Source organism: Symphalangus syndactylus, chromosome 4 (genome assembly GCF_028878055.3).
Source record: "Symphalangus syndactylus isolate Jambi chromosome 4, NHGRI_mSymSyn1-v2.1_pri, whole genome shotgun sequence".
Classification (NCBI taxonomy): Eukaryota; Metazoa; Chordata; class Mammalia; order Primates; family Hylobatidae; genus Symphalangus; species Symphalangus syndactylus.
In genome coordinates, this window is record NC_072426.2 from 78,339,966 (window position 1) to 78,353,124 (window position 13,159).

The following is a 13,159-nucleotide window of genomic DNA, read 5'->3' on the forward strand; positions in this document are numbered from 1 at the left end:
GTCTTTTCTACCCTCTTCAGTGCCTCTTTCCTTAATATTGATGTTAAAACCAGGTACTGTGATTGCTCACATGATTTTTGATTCTTATGAAGGTGATTTTTTGTGTGGATAGTCATTCAATTTGGTGTTCCTGCAGCAGAGAATGATTGCTGGAGGCTTCTATTGGGTCATCTTCCTTTACCCTCATCTCTGATACTTTGCCTCCCAAAACCAGATCTTATAGCCAAATATGTTGTAAAGTATTTACCTATATTTTTCAAGTAAATGTGTAGTATGAATTTCAATGCACTTCAAAAAAAAACTCTCCGGAATATATTGCCAAACGTGCTTTAAAAATATGTTATTGGCTGGACGCGGTGGCTCACGCTTGTAATCCCAGCACTTTGGGAGGCCAAGGCGGGCAGCTCACAAGGTCAGGTGTTCAAGACCAGCCTGGCCAACATGGTGAAACCCCATCTCTATTAAAAGTACAAAAATTAGCCGGGCGTGGTGGCGGGCGCCTGTAATCCCAGCTACTTGGGAGTCTGAGGCAGGAGAATCGCTTGAACCTGGGAGGCGGAGGTTGCAGTGAGCCGAGATTATGCCACTGCACTCCAGCCAGGGTGACAGAGTGAAACTCCATCTCAAAATAAATAAATAAATAAATAAATAAGTTATTAAAGCAGTCAAGATTAAAATGTGTATTTAACATAATTTATTGGCTGGGCATGGTGGCTCATGCTTATAATTCCAGTACTTTGGGAGGCCAAGGCAGAAGGATTGCTTGAGGCCAGGAGTTTGGAACTAGATAACATAGAAAGACCCTGTCTCTACAAAAACAAACGTAATTTATCAATCTTGTAGATTACTAAAGTAATAAATAAAAGTGTCCCTTCTCATTACTTAATAATAATATGAAATATAGATAAAATTTTTTATTAATTTATGAAGAGGAAAATAAAGTATATCTTTCCTTTAGTTAATGTGTGTGGGTATGCATGTATATAGTACATCAAACTTCAATGTTTGAATTTTTGGAATCATTAGATGACAGTTAGATATAAAAATCAAGAATAACTCCATTACTTTATCTGAATATTATAATCAAACATTTCTTATGTATTTCATGGAAGAGGAAATACATACACTGTTAAAACTTACTGGTCCAGCAGCTATCATAAGATTTTATTTTTCTGTTAATATGACAAAGGAGATAATAAACATTTTACAAGATGAGAATTGACTATAAAGAAAATAAATATTTCATAATATAATTTGTAAAGAAGATTTCATTACCCAATTGAATAACATACCATGATAAAATATTTATTTTTCTGTTTTATCTAAAGTGTCTTGACATTTTTGATAGTCACATATTTCAAGTAGTGACCACACATTAAATATGTATTTATTTTAATAATGAAGGAACCAGAATATGGGCAACCTGGTTTAAAGGAATATAGGATAGACTGGAGAATATACCGTCAATGCAAGAAAAATAACACTAGCATAAGAATGCAGAATTTCAGTGTAAAGTTGATTAAATGATCTGCAGGCAATACAACTGTAATTTGGGGGTTATCATTCTGCCTGGAACAAGTTATTTTCTTTTTTTTGAGATGGAATCTTACTCTGTTGCCCAGGCTGGAGTGCAGTGGTGCAATCACAGCTCACTACAACCTCCACCTCCCAGGTTTAAGCGATTCTCCCACCTCAGCTTCCTAAGTAGCTGGGATTACAGGTGTGCACCACCATACCTAGCTAATTTTTGTATTTTTAGTAGAGATGGGGTTTCACCATGTTGACCAGGCTGGTCTCGAACTCCTGACCTCAAGTGATCTGTTGGCCTCTACCTCTCAAAGTGTTGGGTTTGCAAGCATGAGCCACTGCGCCTGGACCAACAAGTTATTTTCATCTCTGCTAAACAAAAGTTATTTGTATCAATGTTCTACAGGTTAACATTTAACTTTACCTAATTTGAGCCATAAACATTAGTAAGTTGCAAGTCAAATGTGCATTCATGGCTGGGTATGGTGGCTCATGCCTGTAATTCCAACATTTTGGGAGGTCAATGCCAGAGGATCAGTCAAGGCCAGGAGTTCAAGACCAGGCTGGGCAACATAGTGAGACTACTGTCTCTTTTATAAAAAGATAAACATTAAAAAAAAATTATGAAGGTACATTCCCTGAGAGAATTAGGCATTCTTTAGGTTGGTCTATAAGACAAGACAATGTTTCAGAATGACTTTAAAAGGCACATAATTATCATTTTGCCTTATTTTCATAATGTGGATAAGTTTTCTTAACACAAGAAGTATTTCTGTTATATTTAAAAGAGTTATCACGAACCTACAGTTCTTCAACTGTCCAAAAGCACCTGACTTTTTAACTAATGACATTCTAACTATAATTTTCAAGTAACTATGTAATATGGATGAATGTTGATAATGGCCAAAAAGAATTATTTTTCAGTTTAAACACAGGAAACGGCAAAATCATATAACAAAACTTGGTACCACTTTAACAATCCATTCTTTCATATATTTAAATTAATAATATCCCAATATGGTCCAAAATACCCTGTTTTTAACAGGCTTCACATTTACAGAAATAAATGTGAGAATGGAAGAGGCAGGAAGCTCCAGAGATTTATGGGGCTTTCTCATTAAGAAATGGTCTCCCTTTATTTGGAGCCCAAGGAGTTTTATATATCCTTGTAAAATATCTTTTTGTAAGATTTTGGATAAGTAAAATATAGTACTTGCCTTTGCAAAATAAGAGGCTCATTTTCAAGCTGAACATTTAAAAAATGTACACATATGAAAGTTGAACATCTGGAAATTGATTCTTTTACAATTATCCCTGCCTGTATACCTCTTGGAAAACATTTACATGTGGGAACACCTGTGTGTTCTTTAACCTTTGTTTGAGAAATTCTGTATTAAAACATGTTATCATTCATAATTTGAGCTACTTAATAACTTCGGTCAATTATCAGAATCTGAATGGTTTTATGGTGTGCGGGGTATCTTCCATTTGCCCCTTGTTACCACTCATCACCCTTCACCTTGCTTCTTACTCTGTGAGGCTAAACTTTAATGGATTAAATCAATAGGAGCCTCTGCCCTCTGACTAGCAGTAGGGTTTAGTCACTGGGAATCCCTGGCAGGAAGCAAGAGAATGAGGACAGGCTTTCTCCTGAGGAGCTCCCTCGAGCTGGCCATGTCCATCTTCTAAAGGTCACTGTTCTGCTCAATCTAATTTTCTCTCCTGGGTTTTGATAATCTCTGCCTTCAGCCTTTTGGCCCTAGAGGTGGGATAGTTCTGCTGCTGTTAGCCCAAGTTATTTTGTGGCTTTCCAACACTGCCACACCTTCTCAATTAGTCCCTCTGTAAATCAACCCTCCTTGAATTTGATCCCAATTTGAGAGTGCCATCTGCTTCCTGTTTGAGACCCCCAACTGATAACTCAATTTAGAGATTACTGGCTATGCCCAAATTCCCTCAGGAGAGTAACTCCAAACATGTTTTGGAGCCAAGGAGCTCAAATTGGGTATGGATGAGAGATACAGAGGCACAGGGCCATTCTGTTGGTTTCCTATCCCATCATCCGCTGCTACACCAGAATGAACAAGCATAAGGATTGTCTAAATCTGGAAGACCGCTGGGTATTGTGGAGGCCTTGCTGGATGGGCAGACTACACAGTATCCCTCAGGATCATGGCAGACTCTGAAGTGATGGCAAAGACCACAGAAGGGCCATACAGTCTAGAAGGAGATTCCTGACAATAGGGTAGACATGTTTAATTTTAATGAAGATTAGGGAAAATAAAAGGAATAACAGCAGAGGAAGGAACAATGTAAAATGATTCCTTGTGGTACTGGGACATAAAGGTTTGAAGGAAAAAATAACCAAATAAAATAAATAGACAAAAGATTCCTTAGCTATAACTTTCCCATGCTTAAGGGACACAAAGGTTCAAACACCATTTCTCATGTTCTAACACCAAAGAAGCTGATGAGTTTACCTAGAATTAACCTGAAGATGGTCTCAGTTTCTAACTTGTGTTTTATGCCCCTGTCCCCCTCCAGGGGGTTTGTTTCCTTTAAATTCTGTGCAAAATTTTTACTTGTCTCTGGAGAATTCATAACTGCATACTTATCAGAGTTTGTTATTATCCCAGGATCCAGCCTCTTTTGTCTTATAGTTAATATCCCTAAACCTGGGTATTCAGGGTTTTTTTTTTGTTATTGTTGTTGTTGTTTGAGATGGAGTCTTGCTTTGTAGCCCAGGCTGGAGTGCAGCAGCGCAATCTCAGCTCACTGCAACCTCTGCCTCCCGGGTTCAAGCAATTCTCCTGCCTCAGCTTCCTGAGTAGCTGGGATTACAGGCGTGCATTACCATGCCCGACTAATTTTTGTATTTTTAGTAGAGATGGGGTTTCGCCATGTTGGCCAGGCTGGTCTTGAACTCCTGACCCCAAGTGATCCCACCCGCCTCAGCCTCCCAAAGTGCTGGGATTACAGGCATGAGCCACCGCGCCCAGCTGGTATTCAGTTTTAATAACTTCAGCAGACCAGTCCGGGATAGGCTTTGGCCCTCCAAATCTCATCAAAAAGCCAAAGTGGAGAAGTGCATTTGAAATACCTTTTGCCTTTATCTCATGAGGCTGAGTGCAGAGCCCGCCAAATAGTAATCTCTGTAACAAGACAGATGTTAGTTCTAAGAGTATAGACTTTTTAGACCCTTAAGGAGAAAGATAATCACTTTCCTAACTTCGTCCTTTGCCAGGCTATCTACCCCTGCCTTCCACAGGGTTAGCTTTTACATTACTATGCAAAATGTTTAAATTGCTCGTGTTCAATGGAGTTAACCTTCCAGATTATTATGCAGAATGCTTTAAGTTATTTATGTTCCTCCTTTCCCAAACTCTACCACTATCCCTTTCTACATTGTGACCTCTAGTTCTAATAGGATTAAGGACCATGATCATTATAGTTCATCTCAATGGCTACTTCCTTACCTACACTTAAAAATTAAAAAAAAAAAAAGAAAAGAAAGAAAAAGAAAAAAAAGGCCAAAGCTCTGACCTTCAAGCTTTTAAAGTCCTATGGTACTAGCCTTACAATGAAAACCAGCAGTCAGTACCTGCCCCATTCTTCCCCACTCTCCCTTCCCATTCCATTTAGCACCTTCATTTTTTTTAGTTCTTTTATTTTATATATTTCTGTAATTTTAAAAAGTATGCCTAGTCTGCAACTTCTGGATTTTAGCTTTTTTGATATACTGATTGAGGATGCTGTGATGAGCTGCACCTTTAGGAATAAAAAGACTTACCCCCCTAGCTGCTGTGAGTGCTTCTGTCAGACAACCCTAGGTTTTCAGGCATCTGCATCTGAAGAGAAATGCCTTTGCCCCACCCCCCCACAACCTCTTACCAAGGAGGCCTACTTTCAGTGAAGTTATATATACAGGAACATAAATGACTAGTCCCTTTGCCCCAACTTGGGCCAAACAACTTTGTGGAACTATTCAGCATCACAGTTCCCTGTAGAATTAGCAGAGGCCTTCTTTGAGACTCTACTACAGCCCAGCTGCTCCTTCTGCCCAATTCTGCTTTTTTTCTCCTTCCAAAGAACATTCCCCAATAAACTTCTAGCATGTCGATCTCCGTCTCAGAGTCTGCGTTTGGGAAATTCATTATGGGGCATTACCCACTGACTTTCTGCTATGGTAGATGAGGATTTTTCCATTTTGCACAGCGCTTCTCTATCCTCTGTCTCTATCACAGCTTCCCCTCATTTCACCTTCTTTATGTGGTGATAGTGACATTTTTAGATAAATCAACATGCAATATAATCACAGTATAATATTCATGGCTGAGTCATAGTTTACTCTATATTTTATTTCATATACTTTTTTTTACTTGATGCAAACAGTTGCCTCATATTTTTATTTCCTTAGTTTTTGTACCAATTATCTCATTCCAATATTAGAACTAATTCTCCTCTAAACATGTTTGTAAATATTAGCCATACTCAATCAGTTTTATATTTGTCTTAGAGACATTGCTCTTAGAGGCCTCTGTCCTGCTCTATTCTGGTCTTTTTCTATGTCCGCTGACTGCCGTTATCTTGGTATTTTTGTTCTCCATCATTCTGCAAATTCCTTTTACATTTTCCCTAAGTTGTATCCCTCGTTTCCTGAATCCCATATCTTTGTCTTTCTTGGTTTTATTGGAGCACATTCTCTAATAGCTTTCTGGAAAAGAGATCATGGGAGGTAAATTTTAAGAGCTTGTATTTCTGAAAATGTCTTTATTCTCTTCTCATACTTGACTAATAGTTTGGTTGGGTATAGAATTTTAAATTCCTTAGAATTTTAAAGGCATTTTTCCATTATCTTCCAACTTCCAGGGATGCTGGTAGAAGCAATGTATATTATTATTATTTTTAACAGAGATGAGGTCTTGCTTTGTTACCCAGGCTGGTCTTGAACTCCTGGGCTCAAGCAATCTTCCCACCTTGGCCTCCCAAAGTGCTGGCATTATGGGTGTGAGCCACCATGTCCAGACCTGGCTGCTAGTGTTTTGGGAAAAGGGAGCCAGAGATTGCAACATTTAGTATGTTAGGTTTTACTAATTATCATTTTAAGTCTGGGGTGTCTCCCTTTTACTTTACCCTCCCCCCAACCCCCCCAACCACATTAGCTCTGCCAGATGTACTTAAACCCTTGTAAACCGACTGCTCTAGAGAGTAAATGCATCTTCTATTAGGAAGTCATATTTGTCTCGTCGTATGAGGTAGGAGAGATCAGAGTTAAAATTCCACTTACTTTAAAAGACTTTCATGTCTTCTTCTTTTCAGTCTCATCCACAACCCTGTCTTCTGAAGTACCCAATTGCCTCCAATTCCTTTGTCTTTCCACAATTCTGCAATGGGAACTGGTTTTCATCTTTCAGACATAGATGCTTAAATTTCAGCTTTCTTTTGGACTTCTAAGTCAATTCCCTTTCTGTTTCAAGATTTCATCTTTTGTATGCTGGCATATATTATATTTTCTAGTTTATGTCTATGTTTGCCATTTTTCCTCTTTGCAATCCTTGTAGCAGGGTTTGAGGAGGGAGTGGAAATACGTTTTTGTTCTTTTTATTTAAATGACAGTCTCTCTTATGTCTCCCTTTTTTTCCATTTTAAATGACAGTCTGAAGGCGAGTATGTGAGTCTCATTCTTTTAGCTTCATGTTCAAGGACATTATAAAGAGTATCATTTTCATTTAAAAGACATGGTCACTGAGACTTCATGAACAGCCTGGTCATATAGTACAATTCAGTGTGAGTTAATTGTTACCCAAGAGGGCCCAGAGGTAAGAAAATACAGGATAGGAGGAGAGCATGATACTTAACATTCTTTGGATGATTCAAATAAATACATAGAACATGAGGACACAAATAGGAAGGGCAAGTTTTGGCCTTTAATCAGTCTGAGAGAAAGAAGAAACAAATTGGATAAGCATGTCATCAAGAAGATTTTTTTTCTCTTTTTCAATGTTTTTCCCTCAATGCCTATTTGAATGCTGGATGAAAAAAAAAATGAAGTTAAATAAGCAAATGCATTCATGTTGCTATTTTAGTATACATCAGTTTTGAATCTAGGATTTATGACTTGCTTACTTCAAAAGGGTAGAAGTAGTTTAATATATTAAATAATACAAAATGAACCATGGGCTGAATATCTTCTATTTGCCCCTCTAGATGACTCCTCTAGTCTTCTTTACTCTGCTTTCTGCTCTGGGAGACTGACTTGGATAAGTTTGTTGTTGTTGTTGTTGTTGTTGTTATTGTTGTTTGAGAGGAAGTTTCGCTTTTATTGCCCAGGCTATAGTGCAATGGCGCGATCTCAGCTCACTGCAACCTCCGCCTTCCGGTTCCAAGCAATTATCCAGAACAATCAACTGGAAACTACAGTGAAGATGAACAAAATGGAAAGCAGAAATGGAGAGAAGGAGGTGGAGAAGCAGGCAGAAAGAGAGAATGAGAAAAAGAAAAAAATGAAAAGGAGCTGCAAGATGAACAGGAAAAAAAAGGAAAAGGGAAAATGAGAAAGAGAAACAGTATCCTGAGAAAAGATTAGTCAGCAAATCCCTCATGGACACTCTCTGGGCAAAGTTTAAGTTAAACAGGTGCCCCACTATACAAGAGAGTTTATCACTCTCATTTGAATTTGACATGACACATAAACAGATAAGTCAATGCTTTTGTAAAACAAGGAAGAAATATAATAAAGAAATGTCCAAGAGAAAGCATAAGAGAAAACACACGAGATGGAGGTCTCTGCATTGCCAAGGCTTGTCTTGAACTCCTGCCCTCAAGTGATCTTCCCACTTTGGACTCCAGAAATGCTGTGATTACAAGCATGAGCCATCGCACTGGCTAAGACATTTTACATGACACCATTCTCACCAATAAATGGAGTTCTGAAAGGATAAACAAGAAAATATTAACAGTCATTGATTCCATGGAGTAGAACTAAATGAAGGGAATGCAAAGGAGTTTTTATATGTTTTATTTTTACCCTACGGTAGATTTAAAGTTTTTATAATGAATGTTAATTGATTTTATTTAAGAAAAAAATTGAGTCAAGGTCGGGCACAGTGGAGCATGCCTGTAATCCCAGTACTTTGGGAGGCCAAGATGGGCGGATTACCTGAGGTCAGGAGTTCGAAACCAGCCTGACTAACACGATGAAACCCCATCTCTACTAAATACAAAAAAATTAGCCAGGCGTGGTGGTGCATGCCTGTAATCTGACTTACTTGGGAGGCTGAGGCAGGAGAATCACTTGTACCTGGGAAGTAGAGGTTGCAGTGAGTCAAGGTCTCACAATTGCATTCCAGTCTGGGCAACAAGAGCGAAACTCTGTCTCAAAAAAAAGAAAAGAAAAGAAAAGAAAAAAATCAGTGAAGAGATTACCAACCTGTGGAAATGTTTTGAGACTGAAAGGGAAATCCATTATAGAAGGTTCAGTGCCTTCTGCAATTTGTCAATATATCTCTAAACATCCCCTCCAAACATGACTTTTCTCTACAAATGTGATTACACTCCTGGAAGGGCAAAAAAAAAAAAAAAAAAAAAGAAATGCCACTGATTTTTGCATGCTGGTTATATATCATGCAACTTTGCTAAATATACTTGTTAGTTCTAAATGTTTTTTGGTACATACTACCATCTGAATGTGTCCCCCAAATCATATGTTGAAACTTAATTGCCAATGTGGTAATATTAAGAGATGGGCCTTTAGGAGATGATTAGGTCATAAGAGTGAAGCCCTCATAAAGGGAATTAGTGACTTTATAAGAGTGTAAAGGGAGCATCCTAATCTTTTTTGATATTCCACCTGCTGCCATGTGAGGACACAACAGGAGCTATAATCCCAGCCACTAAGGAAGTTGAGGCAGGAGAATTGCTTAAACCTGGGAGGCAGAGGTTGCAGTGAGCCGAGATCGTGCCATTGCACTCACACTCCAGCCTGGGCAACAAGAATGAAACTCTGACTCAAAAAATAAAAAGAAATTAAAAAAAAGAAATTTCTATTATTTATCAACTACCCAGTTTGTCATATTTTGTTATAGCAGCAGGAAAAGATGGATATAGTGGAGTCTTTAGGGTTTTCCATATATAAGATTATGTCATTGGCAAACAGAGTTAATTTTACTTCTGTTCTGATTTGGGTGACTTTTATTTCTTTTACTTGCCTAATTGCTCTGCCTAGGACTTACAGCACTATATCGAATAGAAGTGACAAGAGTGGACATGCTTGTCTTGTTCCTGATCTTAGAGGAAAAGCTTTCAGCTTTCCATCATTGAATATGTTGGTAGCTATGGGCCTGTTACATATGGTATTTATTATGTTGAGGTGCAATCCTTCTATCCCTAATTTGTTGAGAGTTTTTTTTTTAATCATAAAAGGATGTTGAGTTTAGTCAAATTCTTCCCACCATCTATTTAGATAATAATATGATTTTTGTCCTTCATTGTGTTAATGTGGTATATCACACTTACTGATTTATGTATCACACTTGCATCCTGGGGATAAATCCCACTTGATCATGGTGTATGATACTTTTAATATGCTGTTGAAATTGTTTTGCTAGTGTTGTTGAGTGGCTTTTAGGATGATTTTTGCATCAATCTTCATCATGAATATTGGAGTTTTGTTTTAGTTTAGTTTAGTTTAGTTTAGTTTAGTTTAGTTTTAGACAGAGTCTCGCTCTTTCACTAGGCTGGAGTGCAGTGGCACGATCTTGGCTCACTGCAACCTCCACCTCCCAGGTTCAAGCAATTCCCCTGCTTCAGACTCCCGAGTAGCTGGGATTACAAGCCTGTGCCACCATGCCCAGCTAATTTTTGTACTTTTAGTAGAGATGGGCTTTCACCATGTTGGCCAGGATGGTCTCGATCTCTTGACCTCATGATCCACCTGCCTCAGACTCCCAAAGTGCTGGGATTACAGGCATGAGCCACCACACCTGGCTATAATTTTATTTTCTTAAAATGTCCAAAGTCTGGCTTTGGTATCAGGATAAATTCTGGTCACATAAAATGAGCTTAAAAGTGTTCCCTCGGGGTGGAGCCAAGATGGCCGAATAGGAACAGCTCCGGTCTCCAGCTCCCAGCCCGAGCGACAAAGACAGGTGATTTCGGCATTTCTGCTTGAGGTACCGGTTTCATCTCACTAGGGAGTGCCAAACAGTGGGTGCAGGACAGTCAGTGAAGCGCACTGTGCGCGAGCCAAAACAGGGCAAGGCATTGCCTCACTCGAGAATCGCGAGGGGTCAGGGAGTTCCCTTTCCTAGTCAAAGAAAGGGGTAACAGACGGCACCTGGAATATCGGGTCAGTCCCATTCCAATACTGCACTTTTCCAACGGGCCTGGAAAACGACACACTAGGAGATTGTGTCCCGCACCTGGCTCGGAGGGTCCTATGCCCACGGAGTCTCACTGATTGCTAGCACAGCAGTCTGAGATCAAGCTGCAAGGCGGCAGCGAGGCTGGGGGAGGGGCGCCCGCCATTGCCCAGGTTGGTTAGGTAAAGAAAGCAGCCAGGAAGCTCGAACTGGGTGGAGCCCACCACAGCTCAAGGAGGCCTGCCTGCCTCTGTAGGCTCCACCTCTGGGGGCGGGCACAGACAAACAAAAACTCAGCAGGAACCTCCACAGACTTAAATGTCCCTGTCTGACTGACAGCTTTGAAGAGAGTAGTGGTTCTCCCAGCACACAGCTGGAGATCTGAGAACCAACAGACTGCCTCCTAAAGTGGGTCCCTCACCCCTGAGCAGCCTAACTGGGAGGCACCCCCCCAGTAGGGACAGACTGACACCTCATTCCGCCGGGTACTCCTCTGAGACAAAACTTCCAGAGCAACTATCAGACAGCTGAATTTGTGGTCTCACAAAAATCCGCTGTTCTGCAGCCACCACTGCTGACCCCCAGCCAAACAGGGTCTGGAGTGGACCTCTAGTAAACTCCAACAGACCTGCAGCTGAGGGTCCTGTCTGGTAGAAGGAAAACCAACAAACAGAAAGGACATCCACACCAAAAACCCATCTGTACATCACCATCATCAAAGACAAAAAGTAGATAAAACCACAAAGATGGGGAAAAAACAGAGCAGAAAAACTGGAAACTCTAAAAAGCAGAGCACCTCTCCTCCGCCAAAGGAATGCAGTTCCTCACCAGCAATGGAACAAAGCTGGATGGAGGATGACTTTGACAAGTTGAGAGAAGAAGGCTTCAGACGATCAAACTACTCTGAGCTACGAGAGGAAATTCAAAACAATAGCAAAGAAGTTAAAAACATTGAAAAAAAATTGGAAGAATGGAAAACTAGAATAACCAATGGAGAGAAGGGCTTAAAGGAGCTGATGGAGCTGAAAGCCAAGTTTCGAGAACTACGCGAAGATTGCAGAAGCCTCAGTAGCAGATGCGATCAACTGGAAGAAAGGGTATCACTGATGGAAGATGAAATGAATGAAATGAAGAGAGAAGGGAAGTTCAGAGAAAAAAGAATAAAAAGAAATGAACAAAGCCTCCAAGAAATTTGGGATTATGTGAAAAGACCAAACCTACGTCTGATTGGTGTACCTGAAAATGACGGGGAGAATGGAACCAAGTTGGAAAACACTCTGCAAGATATTATCCAGGAGAACTTCCCCAATCTAGCAAGGCAAGCCAACATTCAGATTCAGGAAATACAGAGAATGCCACAAAGATACTCCTCAAGAAGAGTAACTCCAAGACACGTAATTGTCAGATTCACCAAAGTTGAAATGAAGGAAAAAATGTTAAGGGCAGCCAGAGAGAAAGGTCGGGTTACCCACAAAGGAAGCCCATCAGACTAACAGCTGATCTCTCGGCAGAAAATCTACAAGCCAGAAGAGAGTGGGGGCCGATATTCAACATTCTTAAAGAAAAGAATTTTCAACCCAGAATTTCATATCCAGCCAAACTAAGCTTCATAAGGGAAGGAGAAATAAAATACTTTACAGACAAGCAAATGCTGAGTGATTTTGTCACAACCAGGCCTGCCCTAAAAGAGCTCCTGAAGGAAGCACTAAACATGGAAAGGAACAACTGGTACCAGCCACTGCAAAAATATGCCAAATTGTAAAGACCATCGAGGCTAGGAAGAAACTACAGCAAATAAGGAGCAAAATAACCAGCTAACATCATAATGACAGGATCAGATTCACACATAACAATATTAACGTTAAATGTAAATGGGCTAAATGCTCCAATTAAAAGACACAGACTGGCAAACTGGATAAGGAGTCAGGACCCATCAGTGTGCTGTATTCAGGAAACCCATCTCACGTGCAGAGACACACATAGACTCAAAATAAAGGGATGGAGGAAGATCTATCAAGCAAATGGAAAACTAAAAAAGGTAGGGGTTGCAATCCTAGTCTCTGATAAAATAGACTTTAAACCAACAAAGATCAAAAGAGACAAAGAAGGCCATTACATAATGGTAAAGGGATCAATTCAACAAGAAGAGCTAACTATCCTAAATATATATGCACCCAACACAGGAGCACCCAGATTCATAAAGCAAGTCCTGAGTGACCTAAAAAGGGACTTAAACTCCCACACAATAATAATGGGAGATTTTAACACCCCAC

At 39.8% G+C, this 13,159-nt stretch overlaps 1 pseudogene; it reads left to right on the plus strand.

Moving 5' to 3' along the window:
- The first annotated feature begins 339 nt into the window (after positions 1-339).
- On the plus strand, positions 340-8,355 carry LOC129480107 (NANOG neighbor homeobox-like; annotated as a pseudogene).
- Positions 8,356-13,159: the final 4,804 nt, after the last annotated feature.